We start from the raw sequence: 27,739 nt of genomic DNA on the forward strand, positions 1-27,739 counted from the left end.
GGCCTAGATGACCCTCCTCTGTTTAGCCCCTCAAGATACTCCTTCACTCAACATTCAGGGTCAATTTCATCCCAGTCGAGACAAATGTTAAGGCACACTTAACAAGGAGTGCACAATGACGTAGAGTGGAGTAGGAGAGCTGAAAATAACCAATACATTCGCATCTGGCAACCCATGTGTCCCTTTCGTTTCAGATAGTACATGGGCAGAAGAGTCCAAAAAGCTTGAGACACAAATTGTCATATCCCTCTCTAGCAGCTATGGTGGCTCATTTACCATAAATAATGTATTTAGTATTAACTCTGGAAGTGTATACAGTGGTACCTCGGGTTACATATGCTTCAGGTTACATATGCTTCAGGTTAAAGACTCCGCTAACCCAGAAATAGTGCCTCAGGTTAAGAACTTTGCTTCAGGATGAGAACAGAAATCGTGCTCCGGCGGCACGGCAGCAGGAGGCCCCATTAGCTAAAGTGGTGCTTCAGGTTAAGAACAGTTTCAGGTTCAGTACGGACCTCCGGAACGAATTAAGTACTTAACCCGAGGTACCACTGTACAGTCGTACCTCGGAGATCAAACGAAATCAGTTCTGGAAGTCCGTTCAACTTCCAAAGCATATGGAAACCAAAGTGCAGCTTCTGATTGGCTGCGGGAAGCTCCTGCAGCCAATCGGAAGCTGCGGAAGCCCCGTCGGACGTTCAGCTTCCAAAAAAAGTTCAAAAACCGGAACACTCACTTCTGGGTTTTGATTGTTCGGGAGCCAAAACGTACGAGTACCAAGGCGTTCGACAACCAAGGTATGACTGTACTTGAACTATGCCTCCTAGATCAAAATATACACAGGAGGCTTTGTTTGTTTGTAGCTTCCTGTGTAGATTTTGTTCTAGGAAGCATAGTTTGGTCAGAATTGAAGATACACTTCCAGAGTTAACATTATGCAGAAACATACACACACCAAACTCAGTTTGCTAGTTGTTTTTACATTGTGTCGAACTAGCAACAGTTTTAAAGAGGCAAGAATCGCTTTTCCTACAAGTCAATCTTAAGAACGGCCACCATGCAACTGCAAAGCAGACCTACTTCTGGCCTTGCAAAGCTTAATGCTTCATGGAGCAACTTGAGCTAAGCTCTTTAAAATGCAGAAGAGGGGATGAGATGGGAGACCAAAGCCAGAGAGAGCAACTCAGACTGAAAACTAAACAACAGGCTGGAACATTCAGATGTGAATGCAGTTCCCAGGACATTGTCAACAAGAGTAAAACATCCTTCCACTTCGCCCTGCCAAGTCCCAGCTTCTGTTTCTCATTTCTCAATTCTTAAATGCAGCATGTCCCAATTAAACATCAATTTGCAATTTATTTATTTTTTAAAAAAGCAAAGCCTGCATGAAAACTGGCATGGATTTTTTTTTTTTTGGTGACATTTTGCTCAATAATAGGCTTTTTTTTTTTTTGCAAGCCATTCCCTTGAATATGATACATTTTTGTATGCTACTAATCACTAATATATTGATTTTTGTGTGCGCTTATATACTTTTTTGGGCAGGAAAACCACAACGCAAAATTCAGAGGAGTATGAATAATCACGTTTTAACATAAAATCAATTGAATTGTGCTACCACAATTCCAATAGTGCATAGGGTTGTGCATTTTCTGGAGTTCTGTTGCTCCAATATACCACAAAACTACTCTATTTCTCTATAAGAATTATATTCTGCTGCCTTCTTTCGTTCATCCTTACTATATTTGTCAATTTAAACATGTACAATTTCTCATAAGTGCGCAATCCAGTCATCAATTGTTGGGAGTTCTTATTTTCTTCCAATTTGCAGTAATCAACATTCAAGATGCAGTTAAGAGATGCGCTCACATTGCGATGCCTTCAGATAACACTGAGTGCTTTATAAAACTGGACAATACAATCAAGGGGTCTAATAATAATTGATAACCTGTTATAATTTCAATTTTGTTTATTATGTCTATACCAAATATCTTATTTTGGAACAAAACCAGAAAATAGGGGCCATCTCTGCGTTTACTGTCTGACAGCTCCAGCACATATTCCTAGTATTCCTATAAATACCTTCAAGCCTTTTCAGACTCTGAAGACCTGGCAGTAGTCAGCGGTGAATGATCCTAACATCTTCCCGAAGGGTACAGAATTTTTCAGAAATACATTCCTGTTTCTTTTATGATTTGAAGTCCAAGCAACCTGATTTTCTATAAAGCTATTTTTATTCATTGTACTCCAACTGCCTCTCTGAACTTGAAGCTTCTATATCTACCTATGGCTTTAAATGCTTTATGTTACACCATAGCCCGAAAGTGTCCTGGGGGAAAAAGGGCACCCATTTTTTTCTCATAAGAGGATGGCAGCCATTTTGGGCACCATGATCTCATGTGATTTCATGCTACGATTTCACCCCGAAAAAGTGCTGGGGGTGTGTGTGTGATATTGCACGGTGCCCCAAAACACATGTTTTGGGGCACTGTGCCTGATAAAATGCTTTTCTCAAGGGGAGGGGATCACGGTGTGAAATTGTGTGAGATCACAGTGCCCAAAATGGCTGTCCTCTCACGATAAAAAACAGGAAGATGGCGTCCCAGAAGATCATTTTTGCCTTCGAAGCTATGATTGCACACCTGGTAAAAGGACGTTTTGGTCTTACACAGGAAGCCTGATACACCAGAGTGAGTCTGGTGTCTCCAAATTCCAGATGGGTCAAAAGCATGAAAGAGCAGCAAATAATGATGACATCTGTCATATGAACTTTGCATTTTTACAGCCCATCTGAAGGTGCAAGGCTGGGAGGTTGGTTATGAGAAGCCCTCCCTCCTTGCACTTCCCACTTTAAAAAGCCAAATTCTGTATTACAAATCCCACATGCAGACAGGTATTGATGGCCACGTTTCAGTTTCATATTAGCTGGCCTCTTGTCCTGTCGGGACAGGATGCATTGTGGCTTTCAAAGAAGTTCAATAAAGTTTATCAAGCGGGCAGGATCCGTTCTTGTCTATTACACCAAGCGTTCTGACAGCCAACCGTACAGTGGTACCTCAGGTTACAAACACCTCGGGTTACAACCACTTCAGGTTACAGACTCCGCTAACCTGGAAGTAGTACAGTGGTGCTCCGCAAGACGAATGCCTCGCAAGACGGAAAACTCGCTAGACGAAAGGGTTTTCCGTTTTGGAGGTGCTTCGCAAAATGAATCTCCTATGGGCTTGCTTCGCAAGACGAAAATGTCTTGCGAGTTCCTGCGGGTTTTTTTCCCCTTCCCCCCCTTTTTCTAAGCCGCTAAGCCGCTTATCAGCTGATCCGATAAGCCGAAAAGCCGCTAAAAGCCGCTAATAGCCGCTAATAGCCGCTAATAGCGCTAATCCGTCAATGGGCAAGACAAAAAAACCACTAGACGAAGAGAATCACAGAACGGATTCTTTTCGTCTTGCGAGGCACCACTGTACCTCGGGTTAAGAACTTTACCTCAGGATGAGAACCAAAATTGTGCGGCGGTGGCAGCGGGAGGCACCATTAGTTAAAGTGGTACCTCAGATTAAGAACAGTTTCAGGTTAAGAACGGACCTCCAGAACGAATTAAGTTCGTAACCAGAGGTACCACTGTATTAGGAAATGCCCATTCTGCCTCAGTCTCTGTTTTGTCTCTGTATGGATATTGGGTCATGATTTGTAATAAGCTGCGATTTAGCACAGCCTTTGCCAGTCCTGGTGCCCCATTGGGTAGTTTTTGTTCTTTTCGACTACAAATCCCCCCCAGCCAGCATGGAGTTGTGCAAGAGGTGTACTCCAAAAACATCTAGAGGGCACCAGCTTGGTTAGACCTAACCAGTGTTAGAAATTAGCCAGGCACGTTTTGCGACTTGTGTGGCTCCACTTGCAACCAGATGGAGATCTCTGGATTCCAGGCTTGCAACCAGATGGAGGTCTGTGGATTCTAGGCTGGGCATCTGTATCTGGCTGGCTTACTTTCTTAAAACCATGGAGAGACCTGGTCTGAACAAAGACATTGGATTCTTATCTCATTATACATGACTAAGCCATTTCTCACCTTCTCACCCCTTGCCTTTTCCTGTAAGACCTATTACAGTCGTTAAGAGTCGTCAACAGGCTCATCTCAGCTATCTGCCAATCTCCCATTCCCACCACCCTTCTGAGTAATACCCCTCCCCACCTTCTCACTATATAGAAGGAACTGGCAACTTCTGTTTCAGTGTATCTGAAGAAGTGTGCATGCACACGAAAGCTCATACCAAGAACTAACTTAGTTGGTCTCTAAGGTGCTACTGGAAGGAATTTTTTTATTTTTCTTAAGCAAGTAAGCAGAATACGTTATTTCCTGCATTTGTATTCCATCTTTTTCTCCCAGGTGTCTATGGTTCACCCCCATTCCTCCGTGAATCCCTGTGAAGTAGGCTAAGAGGCTATGGCCAGTGAGCTTCATGACTGAGTGGGGGATTTGAACCCTGATCTCCCAGCTTCTAGTCCGACACTCTAACCACTACACCACCCTGGCTTCCTGGAGCACTTCTGCAATGGGGCAGCTCTATAAATTAAGCAGGCAAATAAACATGGCGAAAGCAAATTCTTGAAGCTTGAATTTGTTTGAGTTTGGATTGTTTTAGTTGATGTTTCAATAAGTTGGAAACCGCTTTGAGATGTTTTTCTTTAAAATAAAAAGTGGAATAGAAATGTAACAAATAATAAAAATAAATTTCATTGCAAAAAAAGGCACTTAGACATTCGTGTTGCGGCGACTGCAACATAGGTGTACTGTTTTTAACACTTGATTGGGAGCCGCCCAGAGTGGCTGGGGAAACTCAGCCAGATGGGCGGGGTATAAATAATAAATTGTTATTATTATATATTACTATTATAGGTTTAAAGTCCCCTTTGGTGATTAGCTTACGTATCTGGGTTCCTAACACTTCCTCGGTTTCTCAGTTCCAACCTGATCCGACGCTTACAGACACATGCAAGCTAAAAGCGCCATCTAAAAAACTCACATCGCTGACTCCACAACTCTTTCAGGCAGAGGCTCTAATCATCACATACTAATTAATAATCCACGGTCTCTTTGTGTATGGCAAATTACAAAAAAAATTAACAATAATATTGCGGTCAAGCAATTAAAATTCCAATGCTCAGTTCCTTCCTCATCCCCACTGCCGGTACTTTCACCCTCCACGCCGAAAATGACAGGAAACGAGGAAGCGGCAGTTGAACAAATTAATCCTCTGGCACTTGCCGAGGGCTCGGCGATTGTTGCTTGCTTTGCAAGGCAAGGCAAAGCCGTTGTTTCAAAAGAGCACTTCATTTGTGCGCAACCCTGCCAAGCCCCCAAAACATTTCCACAATTAATCCTTTGTTACTATTCGCAGATGACATTTGGGGAGGCGGAGGGGGGGCGGAAGCAAAGAAGAAAAGCATGCGTCCAACGAAGAGAAGTCAACACGGCAAATTTGATCAAATATATCAGACTAAGGAGCTTCTGGAGCGTCTTATGACTCATGCAGGTTAGCAAAAATCGGTAGCGGCAACAAAAGCGGCTACAGTTCATTGTCTGGGGAGGGCCTGTAGCTGAGGGGGTGGGACAACTGCTTTGCATGTAGAAGGTCAGGATCAATCCCCTGGCATCTCCAGTTGGAGCTGTCTATGTAAACAATATTATCAATGAAAGATCTGATTAAGAGCCATAAGCCCAGCTTAAAGGAAGTCATCGTTTGGCAGCAGTCGCCTATTGAGATCCTTATTCTTCTTCGGCGATCACTCATAGCCGAGTAAGATTGTCTTCCATAAACACAGTTTTAAAAGCAAGTATGTAAGTGACTGTGGAGGCCAATTCTGGATCCACCCATCCTTCCAGAGTGGGGAAATAGGTTTACGGATGGGAGTTGATCACAGTGAGGGTTTGCCAAGCGTGCTTTCCTCTTAGCACGTTTCTCCCTTTCGTCCTGAGTTCGTGCGTCTTCAAAGAACCATGACACCTTTGGTAAAGGCTGTTCTCTATGAATGGTGGTGGCCACAACCTCCTCAAGCAAAAACTTGGGATGGAGGATCACCTTGAGCCTGCAGAATGCCAGAATCCCATCAAAACCGACTGGATCAGAGCAGGTTTCGTCAAGCATCATGCTTCCCACAATAGTCAACGCCCACCATCGGTACGTACGCCCCCAGTGCAACCTTTGGGCCAAAACAGGTGAGCCACCCTGTTCAGTAGCTTAGGACCTGGCACCAGGTAGACTACCCCTGAACATGGAGGCTCTGTAACCTGTCACGTATTGCTGAGTGGGGGAAGCACATATTGTTAACCCCACCCCCAGTATTAAAGCCTATGCATTTAGGATCTCCTCCAATGGTCTCTCTGGTACATGGCAGAAATTCACAGAAGCCTGAGAAAGAAGCAACAAGGGTTTAAAGGTAAAGGGACCCCTGACCATTAGGTCCAGTCGTGGCCAACTCTGGGGTTGTGGAGCTCATCTTGCTTTATTGGCCGAGGGAGCCGGCGTATAGGTGTATGTGTATGTGGCCACCATGACTAAGCCGCTTCTAGCGAACCAGAGCAGCGCACGGAAACACTGTTTACCTTCCCGCTGGAGTGGTACCTATTTATCTACTTGCACTTCGACATGCTTTTGAACTGCTAGGTTGGCAGGAGCAGGGACCGAGCTCACCCCGTCATGGGGATTTGAACCGACGACCTTCTAATCGTCAAGTCCTAGGCTCAGTGGTTTAACCCACAGCGCCACCCGCGTCCCAGGTTTAACAAGGGTTTACGCAGGGTGAAACATGCAGCCACCTTTCCAAAGCTGCCCCCCCCCGGCCCCAATACTGGGTAGCAGAGAGACCTCCGGTGCTCTCCTTTCCCTCACTACATAAAACCTATTTCTGTTTTACCAAGTCAGATGAGCAACTTGATAATTCACAAGGGACTTGCCCTTTACGGTGCAGAAATGCCACATACCAGGAGTTCAGGCATAGCGCTTTCAGTATGTTTGAGTGAATCTCAAATATTTGCAGAGCAGCATGGCAGGGAACGCCAGGAGTTGCGAAACAAGACAAACTTCTTCTCGCAAAATACTTTAAAAAGAAGTTTTCTGTTCGTGGGTACCTAGCCGTAAATTCAGAACCTTTCTTGGCTGCAAAGTAATTTATGCTTCCTACAGTTGAAATACTTCATTTCATTTCATGTTGAGCATTTGGACCCCCCTACCTTTGAATATTTCATTCCCAAGTTGGTAGGCAACCTCTGTCTTTCCAGATGTTACTAGACTCTTAACTCCCATCAGCCCCTGCCAGCATAGCCAAAATAGTTTTAAAAAATAAATTCAGGTAAGATAGGAGAGAAAGTATAAGAGGGCGAGGGGGACCATGAATCACTATCGTAGCATTGAAGGATGAAAGTAGTTCAGTAAGTTTACACAACCAGGAACTTGGTTTATAATGCTACAAAACAATGAAAGCTACAGGATGCTTCTACTACCTATTGAGATGAACGCCTTTCACCATACCCCATCTCAACAAAGGATCCTTCACTTTGGCAGGTCATAACAATGAAAGCTCACTGACAAATATTTGTATACAGACTAATAATGTATTTGGCCCAAATTTCATCCCACTGAATGTTGACTTCACTTTCCCATGCTTAAATGTACTAGCAGTCTCATACCCAGTACAGTGGTACCTCGGGTTACAGACGCTTCAGGTCACAGACGCTTCAGGTTACAGACTTCACTAACACAGAAATATTACCTCGGGTTAAGAACTTTGCTTCAGGATAAGAACAGTAATCGTGCTCCGGCGATGCGGCAGCAGCAGGAGGCCCCATTAGCTAAAGTGGTGCTTCAGGTTAAGAACAGACCTCCGGAATGAATTAAGTACTTAACCCGAGGTACCACTGTATAGTTCAGGAATCCTAAGAAAGCAAATGATTCACTCAGTTCCTAATCAATGATTAAAATCAATGTAGTTTTTAAAGGCTCCACAGAAGCATAGAATTGCAGAGTTGGACCCCAAGAGTCAGCTAGTCCCATCCCCTGCAATGGAGGAATCTTTTTGTCCAACATGGGACTTGAACCCACAAACCTGAGATTAGGAGTCTTGTGCACTACCAACTGAGCTATCCATCCGCCATCTTAATTTAAAATGGCATTCAACTGTATACAAACACAGACCCAAACCTTCTCCTTGGTCTTCGGAAACTACCATGCAAAACTGGGTTATGATACGTTGAGAGCTGTACAAATGAACAGTGAGCAGACGAGTCACGTTGCAAAATAAACAGCAGACTGGCAGAAGGTACCTGGGAATTGCCTTCTGAACCAGAGTTGCCTGAGAATTCTAAAGGGCCTAAAATTGCTGTGATTTATAAATCGAGCATTTTGGTTGCCATTTTCTGAACCTTTTCCAACTCTACAACATCCTTTTCGAGGCGAGGGAACCAGAACTTTACACGGTACACCAAATGCGGTTGTGCCATAGATTTGTACAATGGCATTATGATATTGGCAGTTTCACTAAAGAAAAGGAAGGAACTTTTTATCACATGTGGTGGGAATGTAAAAAAGTGAAAAACTTCTGGGAAATGATTTATAAAGAAACTAGAAGCATTTTTACTTGGTATTGTAGGAGATGATATTAATAGACAGGATTGCAATGACAGCAGCAAGAATATTCCTGGCACAAAAATGGAAGCAAGAAGAATTACTGACGAAAGAAGAATGGAGGATGAAGTTGATGGACTACGCAGAATTAGATAAATTAACAGGAAGGATTTGAAACCTGCAGGATCAGGGATTCTTAGAAGACTGGAGTAAATATATGAACTATCTGAAAAGTAATTGTGATGAACAGATTATGCTAGTAGGACTGCAATAAATTTTGTAAGATGGATTATTTGAAATATTGCAAGAAAGACTATGAAGAGAATTATTAGTTAAGGATAATTAGATGTAATACAGAAATTAAGAATAAGTGATACAGAACGGAAAATCATCAGAGGTGTTGACGGAAGTCTAAAATATTGCTGAGAAGTTATGTTGTATGACAGTTGGAACGGATATGTTAAAAAATCAATAAAAATGTATATATAAAAAAGTTATTGGCAGTTTCACTATCAATTCCTTTCCTGGCATTTTCATTGAGCTATTAACGATGACCCCAAGGTCTCAGTAAAGAGTGCGGAGAGCTGAAGGAGGAAGTTGGATGAGCGAAACTCTTTCCCACTTCCTCTTTCAGTTCTGTGTGCTTTTTCAAGGCTCAGATGTGTTCTACCGGAGCTACCTTTTACCCAGATCCCTTGGAAAAGCGGTATTTGTGCATGTGTGTTTCCTTGGGTGACCTGATTTGGCGGGGGGGGGGGAGTGATCAGAGGAGATAGAATCATAGAATCATAGAGTTGGAAGAGACCACAAGGGCCATCGAGTCCAACCCCCTGCCAAGCAGGAAACGGCAACAACACTCACTCTAAAATCCACATGTGCACACAAGCCAAAATGGCCTCTGATTGGAGGCCAATTTCCTTGTTCAAACTTGGATTGTGACAAATTTCCTGTCGGTGCACCATTTCTGGGCATTTGCATGCTCACACAACAGGATCTTTCCAATTGCTGCATTTTGGACTGCAACGACTTTTCCCCTGGGGCGGGGGGAAATTGCTTAATATGTCTAGGCAGGTTTTTTTCATTGTCTGGAAACACATTATGTAATCAGGGTGTTTTACTGAAGTTGTTCCTGATTCTTGGGCCCTGCCGTCATAGGATAACCCTTTGTCCCTCCACCAGTTTTCACTTTACCGTAAGACCATTTATCGGGATTATATGATTGAGAAATTGGAGAACGGAGGCGCCTGTATGTCACATGTTCTTGGCAACGAGACAGTATTTGTCTTACCTTCTAACAATCACCGTTTATCTCAATTAGCCCTGGTGTTAGGAATACTTACATAACTTGCAGATAACCCTTATCGTTACATCCGTACGGCATGAGCTGGCAAGTGTCATTATTCGTTCGGAATCTCTTGCCTGAACATACTGAGGACTAGGAACAGAGGCCCACTCTTCAAATACCGTCAGAATAATGCCGGTAATCAGAGAACTGCAAGTTAATTTAATTTACTGATAGATCTCTGTCTGATTTGCAAAGATTCCTGATTCCCATGTCTTTAGCTGGAGAGGAGCTAAAAGTCGTGCATTTCTCTGTGTCCTCCAGTTCAGTTTTGGTGCTCAAAGCAAATTCCTGGACTCAATAGTTCTTTGACTTGTACATCTTTTGAACCAGGTTCCATCAGAAGTTTGGTAGAGGCGGCCTGGAAGAGGGCTATCTTTGTGGCAACCTCTAGATCAGGGCTTCCCCTAAATGGGTCTCCAGCTGTGTCTGAACTACAACTCCCATCATCCCTAGCTAGCAGGAAAATGGTCCAGGGTGATGGGAGATCCTTTTGGGGGAAAACCTTGCTCTAGATTGTGGAAGACTCTCACGCACCCCCAAATAGATGAATCTAGCATCTTCATTGTATAGCTTTCACCCCATGCTGAAAACACGCCACTTACCCATGGGTATTTGAAAATTAAGGTATTTTTGTTTCTGTGTGACCCACCTCTGTTGCTGATTTTATGCTGTTCTGCTCCATTTGGAACAGTTTTACTTGTTTTATAATTGCGACTCTTTAATCCATCTTTTTATAATTGTCTATTCTGTTGCTGCAACCTGCCGGGGGACTTAATGGTGAAGGCGGGGAAGACATTTTGGGTTGTATTCAGTGTTTGTCATCCTCAGAGTAGACACACAGGTCCATTAATTTCAAGGGGTCTACTCTGAGCATTAACAACACAAGATGCTACCTTGTGTGCGCGCTCTCTCTCTCTCTCTCTCTCTCTCCTGTATAGTGTAAAAAACCACCCCAAAACAAGGCAGATTCCACAAGCCTTGAGTCCACCCAAAAGTACATTAACAAGAAGTTTAAAAATTTAGCTGGGAAGCTATCTGGAGTTTGTCCTTATTCTCCAACTTCCCTGACCTTTTGCCTCTTTTTTTAAAAGATGGTGAACCTGCAGGGAGAAGTTTGTGTTGTTGCTTACTTTAATCTCTCTCTCTCTCTCCCTCTCTCTCTCTCTCTCTCTCTCTCTCTGGTGTCCAGCACCTATTAGTGCTTTTTTGGGGTAGTTAGACTATATGACCCTTGGAGACCCTTCAAATCCTATGAACTTGGGGCACCAACTCTGTCCAGCACACTCACCATCTGAGCATGAACCAGAGAAAGACAGATAGTTACAGGGAACCAGTTACAGGGAACCAGGCAGAAGGCCTTCTCAGTAGTGGCACCCGCCCTGTGGAACGCCCTCCCACCAGATGTCAAAGAGAAAAACAACTACCAGACTTTTAGAAGACATCTGAAGGCAGCCCTGTTTAGGGAAGCTTTTAATGTTTGATATATTACAGTATTTTAATATATTTTTTTGGAAGCCGCCCAGAGTGGCTGGGGAAACCCAGCTAGATGGGTGGGGTATAAATAATAAATTATTATTATTATTATTATTATATTATTATAGACAGAGAAAGAGAGAGAGAGTAATACTTTAGATTGCACTGCTCTCATTGACGATTAAGGAATGAGATAGCTTAGTTGGTAGAGCAAGAGACTTATAAACTCAAGAGTCATGGGTTCGAGCCTCACGTTGGACAAAAGATTCCTGCCTTGCAGGGGGTTGGACTAGATGATCTCTGTGGTCTCTTCCAACTCTACAATTCTATGATTCCATTATACACCTGGATGTATAATGCCTTATATATCAGCCCCAATCCTCTCCGAAGCCTTTTCATCTAGGAAACGACAACAGAAATAAAACAAACACGGATCCGCGATCAGGGAAAAGAGACTGCGGAAGAAGAATGGAAGAAATTTAAAATTTATCTTAAGGACTACTATAAACTTGATGAATGCTAGAATGTCGAGGTTTTTAGAAAGAAAGGGCTACAGTGAAACAAGACCAGATTAAAGAAAGGATTAAAATGAAAGAGGTTGGAAAGAAATAGTTACATGTTGCTAAAAAACTATGGACATAGGGATGCAGAAAGGGGAGGTATGGGGAAGTCTGAGAAAAGAAGTTTATGAAAATATGTTTTGAAATAATGCATGTTTTGTATGTTTTGCTTATGTGTTTGTTTGTCATAAAAAAGTTGTAAAATCAATAAAAAAAAATTATAAAAAAAAAGAAATAAAACAAACACGGTGCTAGTTGCCAATAGCAAGCTGGCCTTTAGGGTCCTTGCCACTGTCAATTTGTCTCCTGGTTTTTAAAGGACAACAACGAAGCCCTAGCTTTTCTGCAAATGTCACAGCGAGATAAACAATTTAACATTTATAATGTCTCTCACCTGCAGTTTCTCAGATCACACTCACCTGCATGCAAACACACACACACACAAGTTCCCTGGGTGCTCCCAGTGTTAGAAAATCAGATATATAAGCTAAACGCCAAACAGCACCTTAAACCACAGGTTACAGTCGCCACCACAAAATGTCTAGGAGCCATTCCCACACCTCCCTGGTGAGATCTGTTGTTGCTATTATTATTTTTCATTCCATTTCTATACTGCTTTATATTTTTAAGGGAGGGGGGAAATCTCAAAACAGTTCACAACAACATATTTAAAACAGGCATGTCCAACCAGTCGATCGCAATCTACCAGTCGATCACAGGCCGTTGTTGGATCGTGTGATCCTGAGTGATTGCCCCAACAACCTCAACAACTTCGGTGAAGCCCCAATAAAAGCTCAACAACTTTGGGTATTCCTCCCTCCCCCCCAAAAAACCCTCACTCTAATGGGTAGATCACTGCCTGGGAGTTGTACATGCCTGCATTAAAACATCAAATCCAGAATAAAACAAATTCTAGCTTCAAGGAAAATATTCCAGACCCTTCTCCAAGTGTTTGATTTGATGTTTTAATGTGTTGTAAACTGTTCTGAGTTTTTTTTATTTAAAATATAAAAGCAGTATAGAAGAAATAATAGTAAGAGTAATAGTAGTAGTAATATCCCATGGGGAAAATGGCACATAGACACTGATACGATGATACGATACGATACTCTTTATTGTCATTGTCCCATGCAGAACAATGAAATTGAAAAAATCTACATCAGACATTCAAAAACCAACAAGCCAGCTATCCCAGCCTAGTTAACCACCTAAAAACTCTGATACCCCATAATTAAATACAATATACTCCCATAGAGACTACCTTACACTGCATTTAAAACCAAAATCGCATTTGGATAGAAACTGTTTCTCAGGGGGCTAGTTCTAGTCTTTATAGCCCTGTACCTTCTTCTAGAAGGCAGAAGCTGAAAGAGACCATTTCTATCTCTTTCTCTGCAGCTTTCTTATAGCACCTGGAAGCATATATTTGATCCATGGTGGGAAGAGTGCACCCAATTATTCTCTCCGCAGTCATTACAACCCTGGACAGCATTGTTTTTTCCCTGACTGTGCAGCTCCCAAACCACACACACAGACCATAAGTTAATACACTCTCCACAGTACAATGGTAAAATGCCATCAACAGGTCCTTTGAGAGATTGTTTTTCTGGAGGAGTCTCAGAAAATATAACCTCTGCTGTGCTCTCTTCATCAGGTCTTTGCTGTTTTCTCCCCAGGTTAGGTCATCTCTCAACTCCATTCCCAGAAATCGAAACACCAAGAAAAATGCCAAGCTTGCAAGTTCAATCCCCGTATGGGACAGTTGCAAATTCCTGCATTGCAGGGGGCTGTACTAAATGACCCATGATCCTCAGGGTCCCTTTCCAACTCTATAATTCTATGATTTACTGTATTTTTCATTCTATAAGACGCACCAGACCACAAGACGCACCTAGTTTTAGAGGAGGGAAACAAGAAAAAAATATATTCTGAATCTCAGAAGCCAGAACAGCAAGAGGGATAGCTGCGCAGTGAAAGCAGCGATCCCTCTTGCTGTTCTGGCTTCTGGGATAGCTGCGCAGCCTGCATTCGCTCCATAAGACACACACACATTTCCCCTTACTTTTTAGGAGGGAAAAAGTGAGTCTTATAGAGCAAAAAAAAAAAGGTAGCTATGATTCTGTTGTGGCGACTGCAACCTAGCTTTAAGGTGCAGCTAGTTTGCATATCCGAGTTTGTAACACTGACTGTAATCCAGAGAAAGTGAGGCAGGAGTGAATCACACCAAAATCAATAAAGTTTTTATACTTAGATATGTGGTTTGCACACGCAACTTGTGCGCTTAACTCCCACTTCAATCAAGGGATGACTCGCAGGTGTGAAGCAGCTTGCAGCAAAGACACCAGAATGTTTGCGTGTCGAGGTCCCCAGGGCCACCCCAATAACTCACACATCACACAGAATTTTTTGTTTAAGGTTTTTGGCATAATTTTGGCCACAACTTTATTAAAATACAAAAATGTGAGTGGTTGCTTAGGCATTGGTTGCGACTATCTGCCCCCACCATGGGGGACAGACTGACATTCCGCACGATGCAAAAGTCAGAAAAGGAGAATACACTTGGGGGTTACGCGGAGCAGGGAACCTGCCCTCAGCCCTCCCCAAATGCAACCAGGAGCTCATTGCTATGACCTGAGACCCCTTGGCAGAGTGGACAAGCAATAGTTAGCCCCCAATTCCTTTAACGGAATCCCTTGCAGCAGCAACATTAGAGGGGCAGGCACAGCCAATCCATGCCCCTCAACCAACCAAACCATAAACCAATGCCTAACCGCAACCTTACAAGTTGTGACGATTTGCTACGCAGTAGGCAAAAACCAAATGGCACCAGCCAGTCTGCCAAATGGACAAAATTCCTACCAGACCCCTGCCCCAAAAGCAGACGACCCCATGACAGGCATAGCAAGGTCAAAGCGAACAACCCTAAATATAGGGGGGGGGACAGGCAATCCGATGCACTGGTGAAAAGAGGAAGCCCTAGCCTTGTGCAAGGAGTTTTAGAATTTCTGGCTTTCAATCAACAAATGGCAACATTAACTTCTTCCCAACAACAAGGGAAGCCCCAATCGCATCAGTAGCCAACAATCAATTAGCTCGTCCCCAACTTTGGAGTGTCCTGGCGGCCCCCACCGCAACACGTGCTCTCCATGAAGGAGAACACGCTTTCTCTAACCATGGTTTAAATCACGAGGGGAATGTAGTTGTATGACTAGCACCTAAAGCTTCAGCTGCAAAGTTTGGTGTTCAGGAGAACTAGAAGCGCATCCTGGCTTCCAGACGATTGGGGAAATCATCTGCTTTGCATGCAGACGGTCCCACGTTCAAGTCACAGTATCACTGCATAGGGCTGGGAATGTCCCCTGCCTGAAACCATGCAGAGATGCTGTCAGTCAGTGCTGACAAAGCCTCTCCTCCTCCCAGAGGGGCGGGGTTGTGAGCAGGAGGAGACTCCTGATTGGTTCTGCCGCCGCGGCCAAGCCTCCCAGCCAACCAATAGGGCTGGCTGGTGGGCGGGGCTAAATGCATTTAAACAGCCGCGGCAGCCCTCTTCTCTCATTCTGTACCTGTTCCTGTTGCGGTGGCCCGCAAGCTGCTATATATGAATGGCCATGTGACTGCACACCCTGACATCCGATTCAGCGATGTGTTTTTGTTTTGTGACAATGGCGTCCATCTTTCTGATCAAGGAAATGATGTGTGGTTGGCAGACATCATCAGAAGTATTAGGAATTGGTTCCAGCAGTGAAGGTATTGGCGGCAAGCCTTTTGGCTCGGGTGGCAGTTAGGCATTGGAATATGTGTGCTGTGTTGGAGGATTGGGTATGCGCCATCATCTACCCCTCCTCTTTTGGGTATTCCGTTAAAGGAATCCAGCGGTCATGGATCCTGTCCAATGCCCTGCTGGTGGCTAGGGCTATGGCACGACCCCCGGTGACGTCATAGGGGAGCTTCCAGTTGTATTTGCATCAACAAGCTCCTCCCATTGGTTGTTAACCCTGATATGACTCCTGGCTGTGCGGGGTGGAGTCCTGTATCGCTGTTTCATCCAATGCCTAAGCCAATACTACTCACATGCTGTAACCAATAAAAGTTGTGGCCTAATTTTGCCCATTAACCTAAAATAACATGTCTGTGTGTCTTATTATGGAGGGCCCTCGACTCACAATGCTGCGGTAGATGGGCCAATGGTCTGACTCCGTGTAAAGGCATTCCCTAAGTTCCTAACAGCTTGCAGGCAAAAAAGAAAAGTACTCCGTTTATTCAGCAAGGCAAATTCTGCACGCTTGATTTAAACGATTATATTTCACTTTTAAAAATTTCCCCGATTCTGCCACGACGTGTTACTCTGCCCCAGGATGTTGACTCTCGCCTGCTGGGAATCGTTTTATATGCTTCCACTGAGTTCTGAAAAAAACGATACTGCACTTTCCAGACAATTCATCTTCCTGAGTCACTGCCTCTTATCAGATAACCGTTGCCGGCGCGGTCCTTTTAACACCTGTCCTTCCCAAATTGGTGTTCTTATCTTGCTATTATGGTAAGGTTAGACCGATAGTTCTGCTTCTTGCGTTCCATGTGAGAAACCTTAGTGCATTTTCCCAGCAAAGAATACAGAAAGCCAGGATCAGTAAACAGGAGAACCAAACACTAATAAACGTTTTTCCTAAAGTGTGCTGCACACAACAGGGCTGCTTGTTTGAATGCCAGGTTTACCCTCTTGAGGGGGAAAAACCCCTCCCTGCACATAGAAAATTAGCGCACCAGTCACCTTGACATGCTACTCTTCTATATGCAGGGAATGTTTGCATGTGGGGTTAGCAAACAAGCATGTGACTCGCACTTCTGTAGCCCAAAGTGTCATGTTCTTTGAAAAGCTTTGTCTCTTTATACTGCTGATTGTACTACAGCTGGATCTAGACACACACACACACACACACACAAAAGTTTCAGGAAAAGCGTGTTGTAAACCTCATAATGGGAAATAACATTGGCGAAAGACGGAACTCTGGTGTCGCCATGCGCTTTTTCTTTACTAATGTAAGCTGAGTTCTGCCTTTGGTTCAAAAGTCAGAGTTAGAAATGACCATAAAGGGTGTCCTGGACTCCAAATCAAGATCAAATCAAAACTTATGGAATATGCAGAAATGGCAAAAGTTACCGGAAGAATAAGAAATCAACAAACTTTTTAAAAAAGAATGGAAATGGTTTATTGAATATTTACAAATAAATTGTAAACAGATAATCTCCTGCCCTCTTTCCACAGCTGTTGAAGAAGGCAGGGTAACCTCAACACTAGTCGTGCAGGGAATCAAGTTCAGAGTACTGTATTTTTCGCACGTTTTTCCTCCTAAAAAGTAAGGGGAAATGTCTGCGCGTCTTATGGAGCGAATGCGCTGGACGGCTGCTGCTGCAGTCGTGAGCTGAGGGATGTCTCCGCAGTCTGTCGCTCACTGCGAAGCCAGCAAAGCAAGAGCCGCTGACGCGCTCTGTGCAGCTCTCGCTTTTCTTGCTTTAAAGCAAGAGTCACGGAGAGCATGCCAGTGGCTCTTGCTCTGCTGGCTTTACAGTGAGGCAGGAGGAGGGATGGATGGGAGGCATGTCTCCCGCCTGACCCTCCTCCTGCCTCACTGTAGAGCAAGGTGGGAGGAGGGATGGGCAAGCAAAGTAAGAGCTGCGCAAACCAAAATGGTCAAAGGCCTGGAAACGATGCCTTATGAGGAACGGCTAAGGGAGCTGGGCATGTTTAGCCTGGAGAAGAGGAGGTTAAGGGGTGATATGATAGCCATGTTCAAATATATAAAAGGATGTCACATAGAGGAGGGAGAAAGGTTGTTTTCTGCTGCTCCAGAGAAGCGGACACGGAGGAATGGATCCAAACTACAAGAAAGAAGATTCCACCTAAACATCAGGAAGAACTTCCTGACAGTAAGAGCTGTTCGACAGTGGAATTTGCTGCCAAGGAGTGTGGTGGAGTCTCCTTCTTTGGAGGTCTTTAAGCAGAGGCTTGACAACCATATATCAGGAGTGCTCTGATGGTGTTTCCTGCTTGGCAGGGGGTTGGACTCGATGGCCCTTGTGGTCTCTTCCAACTCTATGATTCTATGATTCTATGAAAGCGGGACAGAAGCCATGTAAGCAGCTCTCCCTTTGCTTGCTTTAAAGCAAAAAAAGCGAGAGCCGCTTACAAGCTCTGCACAGAATATTTTTTTTCTTGTTTTCCTCCTCTAAAAACTAGGTGTGCCTTATGGTCAGGTGCGTCCTATGAGGTGAAAAATACAGTAATTTCAGAAGACCCTCAGAAGAGTGGAGAGAGGAGGCTCATGGCAAAACCAAATTCTGGCTGGCTACCAAGGCAAGGCTAGATTTAGGAACATGAAATCATAAAGCTATAGAGCTGGAAGGGACCACAAGGGTCATCAGTGTCCAGCCCCCTGCAATGCAGGGTTCTTTTGCCCAACGTGGGAATAGAACCCACAACCTTGAGATTCAGAGTCTCATGCTCTACCAACTGAGCTATCCCAGCTGGGTGAGAAGTGGCCTGCGGGATCTGCCCAATGGCCCATCTTGTCCAAGAGCACTCTGCCTTCCTTCCGTTTCCAGCAACTGATTTTCAGAAGTATCGCTGCCTCTGACTGCGGAGGCAGAGCAGATTCATCAAAACTGGTACCCATGGATCTGTTGACCCACTGCAAGTCACCACACTGCACCCCATCCCAATTCTTAACCGTTCCGCACTAAAACAAACACCCCTTCAATCTTCCAAAGGGAAATCTGAGGCCAAAGAGGAGATTCCGTTCTACCGGACATACAATCCACTCCCTAGCCGCAAGGCCAGGCCTTGATGTCCGTGAGAAAGAGTGGGAAACATCCCTGGTATTTAAGCTCATATTTTATCACTTGCTCCGCTCAGGTCCTGTTTCGGAACAAAAACACAGCTGCAATGTTAGATGAACTGGTCGGGACGGCTTGTTACGGCCACCGCTCTGCACAGGAAGGAAAGAGGCTCCTTGATTATTCCATAAAATGTTGCCTTTACGACACTATCTAAATCATAAAAGCAAACCGTCTTATCTCAGGTTTCCCCCCTCGCAGGCTGCATTCGTCCTTCCCTTCAAAGGAAGCAACATTATATTAAAAACGAAGTCAGAATCTCGCCAGAGTCATTTAAAAGAAGAAGAGCCCAGGCAGACAGACAAAATTCACTGTGGCTTTCCTTTCTAGAGATTATACCCATTGCAAATTCATTTAGAGAATGGCACAGAGGCAGTTTGGCCTGAGGGGGACTGGAATCTATGATCTGTCAAATGCCAAAGGTTATAGGGTCTCTCTCCTCATTTCCTTCTCTCCTATGACCTTGAAATAAATACCCATGATATACTTATTCTGCCATCTGACACACACCCACAAATTTCCACTGAGAATCTAAACTTTTTACAAAAGAAAGTAAAACCAAATTTCTAGCCCCTTTCGCTAAGACATGTGCGACTGTGACCTGGTTTGGAAGTTAAACCCTAAATCACAGGTTTAGCATTATGTGCATGAACTTGATCCTGTCTCTTCTTCCAGTACGGCCAAGATGAGGAAACGGGAAGCAGCTACTTCCATTTTCAACTAACTTCAACTTGCCGTTTCACTCAAAGTAGGAACTCTGGTTTTAAGGCTTGGCTTGTGGTCAGAGAGGTTATCGGGGACAAGGCTGAGTTGAGACGTTTGTGAGACGAGGCACTTCGGGCTGCCTCTGACTTGCATGAACAATTCCAGGTCCATTATGGTGGGGGCTTCTCCATGGGGTCACTGACCCTCAGACCTTGTGAGGGGCCAGACTATATATATTTTTTGGGGGGGGCACGAATTCCTATGCCCCACAAATAACCCAAGGATGCATTTTAAATAAAAGCACACATTCTACTCATGTAAAAACACCAGGCAGGCCCCACAAATAACCCAGAGATGCATTTTAAATAAAAGGGCACATTTTACTCATGTAAAAACACGCTGATTCCCAGACTATCCGCGGGCTGGATTTAGAAGGCGACTGGGTTGGATCTGGCCCCCAGGCCTTAGTTTGCCTACCCATGGACCCTCGTAGTACCTTCCAACTCTATGACTCTTCAGGGTTAGGCAGGATCCTGACCATGACATCTGAACGCAGCCTATGTGTCTCTCAGAAACAAAAGAAGAATTCCACATGGCAGCACATCAGTGACCTGCATAGTTCTTTGCAGTTTCCCCCGCCTTGCAGAAGCAGAATATATTGCGCAAAACAAGCACAGAAATGGGCAAATCAGCTCAAGTTTCATACTTTATTGCTGGTCACAGAATCCAGCTTCTCCTTGCTGCAGAATTTTAATTTTGCTTTAGCAATGAGTCTCTGCACAGTCCTGATTATTGGCCCTGCATTTTTATTCCGACGGTGGTGTTGGCATTCCAGTGACGGAGAGCATTCTGAGCTAATGGTTTTCGACTGTAATTTCCAATTGAATTAGGCACACAAACCCCTTTTACTAGAACACTTTATTGGCAATGCCACGTTCTGAGCAGAAGCCGTTTCTTTTGTTTTTTTTCTGGATGGGGAAAACAAACAAACTACAAACCCAGTTTCGCCATCTGTTCTGTAAAGTCAAGACCAGCAACACACGTCCTCCAACATATCCCCAAGGGAAACTGAGGTCTGGTCTATGTTATTTCTGTTCACGATTTATGAGTTGCCACCATCATAGAGATCTCTAAAAGAACACAGGACCAGATCAAAATTAACATTCCTAATATGCTAGAGCTAAAAGAAGACTATCTTCACCGCACGCCGAAATCTATATAATGTCAGCACCTGCCTCATCCCCCCTGGGTAGATGTTGCATAATGCAGGAGCTATTGCGCCGACTGCTCTCTTCTGCATATAGAGAGATTTAATATATTTCATAGACTTGTCGGGCACGAAGGGACCACAAGGGTCATTTAGTCCAACGCCCTGCATTGCAGAATTTTTTTGCCCAACATGGGGTTCAAACTTACGACCCTGAGATTAAGAGTCCCGACTGAGTTACAGGGGAAGGGCTATGTCTCAGTGGTAAGAGCATCTGCTTTGCAAGTTCCAAGGTTCAATCCTCAAGATCTCCAGGTGCACCAGAGAGAAACCCTTGTCTCAAATCACAGAGAGCTGCTGCCAGTCAGTGTAGACAATATGGAGCTAGATAGACTATTTCATTATTTTTTTCCGATTTCTTATCATTTATATACCACCTTGCAAAGACCTCAAGGTGGGGTAGATAGTTTTCCTCCTCCTTCTCTCTCTCTCTCTCTCTCTCTCTCTCTCTCTCTCTCTCACACACACACACACACACACACACAGAGAGATTGTGTGTGTGTGTGTCTAGTGGACGAACATGATCTTTGTGGGATGCATGTTTGCAACCAACAGTGGCACATCTGCGCACGTGCAGGTTGCGATTTGGCGCTTCTGCACATGCGCAAAGAACGATTTAGCGCTTCTGAGCATGTGCGACTGCCAAAACCCGGAAGCAACCTGTTCTAGTACTTCCAGGTTTCGGTGGTCCGTAACCCAAAAAAATGCAACCTGAAGCGTCTGTAACCCAAGATATGACTGTATTCTGTTTTACAATTTAGAGTATTCATTTAACCTTAAAATATCAATGACTTCCCTTCTTCTCTTTCCATGGTTCATTTTGCATATCATAAACCCCTGCATATTTTACATAAACTAACATTCAGCATTCCATTATTACAGCCCTCAAAACTTATTTACACTGTTGATTTTATCTTAATTCTGCCAGCGTTTTCAAGTGTACACAATTCCCCCCCCCATATATTCAATAAACATTTTCCAATCTTCTTTAAACACATGTTCTTCTTCTTCTCTTATTCTCTATGTTAAGCCTGAAAGTTGCGCATATTCTGTCAACTTAAGCTGCCATTCTTCTTTGGAGGTACGTTAGGCTGAGAGGCAGTGACTGACTGCAAGGTGGACCAGTGAGCTTCATGGCTGAGTGGGGATTCGAACCCCGGTCGCCCAGGTCATAGCCCAACACTCTAACCATTACGCCATACTATTCCTTATTCTATTCTCAAAGCAACCATGACAGGTCAGTAGACTGAGTCTGCTCAGTCAAGATCCCACAGTGAGCTTCCTGGCTGAGTAGGAGATCTGAGTCTTCCCAGTTCTGATCCAGACCTCTAAACCCAGGACTTGGTAAACTTTGTCCCCACGACAGCAGTTGGTTGGACTGTAACTCCTATAACTGCTGGTGCCACTGGTCCTGCCAGCTGGAGCGCATGGAATTTGGACTCCAACAACATCTGGAGTGGTCAAATCCCTTCTCTAACCACTACCCCAAACTGCTAGCATTCTCTCACTTCATTCTGCTGTGTGTGCAGACCAGGGACACAGGTGGCAAGAAATATTCAGCAGTATTTGGCTGCTGCCACTGCAATTCGTCTTCTTCTTCTTCTTCTTCTTCTTCTTCTTCTCCCCCTCCTCCTCTCTTCCCTATTATAACATAATCCACGCAAATTCCGCTTCATGTGCATAACTTATACAGGACCTGCAAACGCCAGCTTTTTTGGGGTGTGGGACAGAATTTGGGCCAGAACAGATTCCCTCTCCCCTGCCCCACTTTTAAGCATGGTGTGTCCTTACAGCATTGGATGAGAGCTGTAATAACAGAACGTATCGGCGACCTGGTGGCCTTGTTTACAGCCAGCTCTGGGTACTCTGTGCTTCATCGAAACTAAAGGACAAAAAGAATTATGGGAGACACAGCGATAAGCCACAGCAAAAAGCTGTAGGAGACTAATGCTTACTTCCAGATCCTTTATTACCACCCACCTTCAGCCTGGCAATTACGGACTAGTAAATCCCCTACAATCATCCAAACGACACAGATATGTTGCTATTGTTGTTTTAAACAATGCAGGCTTCGTCGGTGTTCATCTACTGCAGGCACTTCCACAATTGCGCTCACATTCTGCTTACAGGTTTTCTGCAGACAAGGGCTGGGCAATCTCTGGCTTTCAACGTTGTGATATTCCGATATATCACAATGTCTGAAATAAGGACAGAGCTCAGTAGAGGCATTGGCTGGCTTCCCGGTTTTTCCTGTATCGTGATTTTTGACAGTGCCTGCTCTCATGATTTGCTCTCATGAAGTGCTACACTTTTTAAATTCTTATGCACCTACATGACTAATTGGCACGAGCAACTTCCAGAACTGGGTCCCTTTCAACCCTATGATTCATTTCTGCAGCACATCACAAAGGGGTTTTTTAATTTAAAAAAATCTTCATGAAAATTGTTCAGTGTTTAAGCGCAACTCCCACCAAAACTACATTTTTGTATGCAGTTTTGACTAATATGCCCATTTTTACAAACTATTTCCCGCAACGTAATGCATTTTTGGACACACAGTTTGGGTGGAGAAGCGCATTGCAAAACTCAGAGATGTGCACATTTTGAAACCTTAGCTATGTTTCGGTTTGCGTATTGGTTCCAAGAGTGCCAACTGGGTTGCTGTTTCTCATTAAAATGCAAACAAAACCGAACTTTTCCATCTGCAGCAACCTGTGACGTTTGAGGATGTTGTCAGAACTGTGGAAATGAGTCGTGCAATGGAACGTCTGAGCAACAGAATCAGTGAGGAAGAGCGACAAATGCTTAGGTTCCCCTGAAAGTGTAGGGTGTGTGTGTGTGTGTGTGTGTGAGAGAGAGAGAGAGAGAGAGAGAGAGAGAGAGAGAGAGTCGGAATATTCAGGAGGATGCAACAGCGAAAGGACTATCTCCTCCTGCACCAGCATGCTTGCTACCTGAATATCTGATGCAGAAGACCTTACCTGCATCCATCCATGTTCTCTGTAGAAGCACCCAGTTTGTGCATCACCTTGCCCCAGTTCAGTGTGCCCCTCTCCTGCTGTTTCCCACCAGCTAGTGAAAACCTTCCTACCCTGGTAGGCAAACACTGTAAAGGTAAAGGTAAAGGGACCCTTGACCATTACGTCCAGTCGTGACCGACTCTGGGGTTGCGGCGCTCATCTCGCTTTATTGGCCGAGGGAGCCGGCATACAGCTTCCGGGTCATGTGGCCAGCAAGACTAACCTTCCCACTGGAGCGGTACCTATTGTATCTACTTGCACTATGACGTGCTTTCGAACTGCTAGGTTGGCAGGAGCTGGGACCGAACGACAGGAGCGCACCCCGCCGCAGGGATTCAAACCGCCGACCATGCGATCGGCAAGTCCTAGGCGCCGAGGTTTTGCCCACAGCGCCACCCATGTCCCACAAGGCAAACACTGTACACATCCCAAATTCCTTTGCTCAATGTTAGAAACACAGGGAACAAAAGACAGTGGCTTCCACCACAATTTTTCTTCCAAAGTACTGCTACGCACAGCCATTCTGTTAAGGTTCGGTTGAGACATAATGCTGAACCATGGTTAATGGTAAGCATGGCTTGCCACCTTCAGATTGGTAAGCATCCCAAGCATATGGTAGAACCATGGTTGAGTCTGCCAAGCTTTCCCTGGAAGGATGTAAAGAGAAAGATACCAGCGGTATCTGCTTCATAACTCGCATGTAGGTAGGGAAGGAAATTGCCTTAACCATGGTTTCCTCGATGCAGCTGTAGTACTTAACCATGGTTAAAGAAACCCCATAAAATCATGTCTGTGTGGGAGCTGAATAATAATAATAATGGCAGCCTTTTAGAAGAATCAAAATTACCTCTCCCTTTCTCCAACTCCGAGGGACAATGTTAGCTGGATTCAGCACTTTGGCACAGCCCCTGCTTAAGAATTTTGTTGACATATTAATGTTGCTCTTTAATACCGGGCCCAGCATAATCAATTTCCACTTGGAGTGATGACTCATGGAAAATATCTGCTAACATAAAATAAAACAAGTGCTATACATGGAGAGGAACAGTGGACAAAGCGGACATGAAAGGCTCAGCAGATTCCATACGTTTGATTTCAACTTGAAAGACATTTTTAAAGATATATATATATACACACATGGAAATGCTAACTAATTGCACATTCTTAAAAGCTGATGCAGCACTTTGGGAATCTAGGAAGCAGTATGACGGAAGTAATTATAGATGCTTACAGAAGTTTCCAGAACAGGGAGTCTTTGCAGCAGAACAGTGATGAGAATGAGCAGTGAGGCGGGGGCACTTGGTACAAATTTCAGTTCAGCCAAGAACTGAGTACCTTAAAAAACACTCTTCCTCAGCATTGGTCTACCTTACAGGGTTGATGGCCAGTTTATAAGATAATGCATTTGAGGCACTTCAAGTATCTAGAAAAACTCCTATATGAATGTAAAGGGTCCCCTGACCATTAGTTCCAATCGTGACCGACTCTGGGGTTGCAGCGCTCATCTCGCTTTATTGGCCGAGGGAGCCGGCGTACAGCTTCCGGGTCATGTGGCCAGCATGACTAAGCCGCTTCTGGCGAACCAGAGCAGCGCAGGGAAATGCCATTTACCTTCCCACCGGAGCGGTACCTATTTATCTACTTGCACTTTGATGTGCTTTTGAACTGCTAGGTTGGCAGGAGCAGGAACTGAGCAATGGGAGCTCACCCCGTTGCGGGGATTCGAACCGCTGACCTTCTGATGGGCAAGTCCTGGGCTCTGTGGGTTAACTCACAGCGCCACCCGCGTCCCTTCCTATATGAATACTAACCATGATAAAAGTTTTTATGGCATTACCCTAACAATATTTATACAGTGGTACCTCGGGTTACATACGCTTCAGCTTACATACGCTGCAAACGGTTACAGACTCCGCTAGCCCAGAAATAGTACCTCGGGTTAATAACTTTGCTTCAGGATGAGAACAGAAATTGCACGGCGGCCCCATTAGCTTAAAGAGGTACCTCAGGTTAAGAACAGTTTCAGGTTGAGTACGGACCTCCGGAACGAATTAAGTACTTAACCCGAGGTACCAATGTACGCATATTCTCATTCTGCCTTCAAAAAATCTCAGTAAAGTTTTCCAGGGCTTGAGCACTTCATCTCTTGATGGTGACTCCAGAAAATAACTGTTTTTGCTACTGGTGTTCTGGAGATGGCAACAGGTCCTGTTTCGCCAACCCAGTCCGCAAAGCCGCCCCCAAAATTTTCAGCCTGTTGTGAGAGCAACTGCACAGCATTTTAGCAACTTCTCCAATTGCTCAATTGCCCAGAATGAAGATTACTCTCCTGAACATTTCGTTTAAACTGGACTGAGTCTCTCCTATAGTTTCTAGGTTAAGTCACTTATGGAGAAAACACTGTGCTAAGTGGAAGCAAACTTTACAGTGAAACATCCTTTTGCGAAATCAATCCACTTCTGTTCAATGTTTCCTAATTCTAATGAAGATCAGCAAGTTTTTACTGTTGACACAGTAAAACCTACCTAAAAAAAAAAAAAAGGACCTGCTTGCAGTAAAAGTGGAAATAATTACATCAGAAGTTTCAGGCAAACAAAAATTCACAAAGGACATAAAATGTACCAAGCCACTTGCAAAAATGAGGCTCTTTGGGGCAACTTAAACCAGGGCAGCGACTCATCAAGCAATATAGTCGAACACTTTGCTGAAGCTAAGCAGGTTTAGGTCTGGGTCAATGTCCAGATGACGGAATGCCTGCAAATCACTTGACTGAAGTAGGGAATGTTAGAAACTTAGATCTACAGTGGTACCTCGGGTTTCATACGCTTCAGGTTACATACGCTTCAGGTTACAGACTCCCCTAACCCAGAAATAGTGCTTCAGGTTAAGAACTTTGCTTCAGGATGAGAACAGAAATCATGTGGCGGTGGCGCGGCGGCAGCAGGAGGCCCCATTAGCTAAAGTGGTGTTTCAGGTTAAGAACAGTTTCAGGTTAAGAACGGACCTCCGGAACGAATTAAGTACTTAACCCGAGGTACCACTGTATAAGCTAGAAAGCAAATGGCTCCTTAAACCACAGTTGCAGTCGCTGGGGTGCTGGGGACAAAAGTTTAAGGTGGGGTGGTCATCTTAGCCAGGCTGCTTTTTGTGAACTTCCTGAATGTTGGCCACTCAAAGAAAGAATGGAAGCGGCCATCTCAGAGAGGAGCCTGCCTTCAGAAGATAAACAGAACCGTCCACTTTTATTTCCTTTTTAAGTGCTTTGTGGCAATCGCGCAAAACGTTAAACGTACTGCAGATGCAGTTTTGTCCAAAGCCCGGCCGTCTATTGAAGACACAATGTAGGCCTTTGTTTGCCACCAGTGGAAAATATGGCATGGCAGCAAAGGCTGAAAGAAACACAAAAGGCTCTTTAAAAAGGGGAGAAGCCTTCTAAGCTTGTGGCTGAAACCTACATTGCTATTGTAATTCTTGAGTGGTTTCCCAACAAACACTTCCTCTGGTGCATTAAGACATTGCCATTGGCATGACCCACTGGGATAGTTCAGTCAATAGAATATGCGACCCATAATTTCGGGGTCAAGGGTTTGAGCCCCACATTGGGCAAAGAGATGTTTAGGGAAGCATTTAATGCATTACATTTGATGCATTACTGTATTTTAATATTTTGTTGGAAGCTGCCCAGAGTGGCTGGGGAAGCCCAGCCAGATGAGCGGGGCATAAATATTATTATTATTATTATTATTATTATTATTATTATTATTAATTATTATTATTCCTGCAAGGGGTTGGACTAGAAGACTCTCATGGTCCCTTCCAACTCTACTATGGTTCTATGGGCAGAATGCTGACTTTTAGCC

At 44.3% G+C, this 27,739-nt stretch overlaps 1 protein-coding gene and 1 long non-coding RNA gene across 2 annotated transcripts in view; both read right to left on the reverse strand.

The window, feature by feature from the left end:
• The window catches only part of LOC309539699, a 357,400-nt gene that overhangs the window by 218,551 nt on the left and 111,110 nt on the right, over positions 1 to 27,739 (reverse strand). The window lies entirely within an intron of this gene.
• The window catches only part of SNTB1 (syntrophin beta 1), a 108,374-nt gene that overhangs the window by 44,426 nt on the left and 36,209 nt on the right, over positions 1 to 27,739 (reverse strand). The window lies entirely within an intron of this gene.

The sequence above is a fragment of the Podarcis vaucheri genome, assembly GCF_965113315.1.
Source record: "Podarcis vaucheri genome assembly, chromosome: 8".
NCBI lineage: Eukaryota > Metazoa > Chordata > Lepidosauria > Squamata > Lacertidae > Podarcis > Podarcis vaucheri.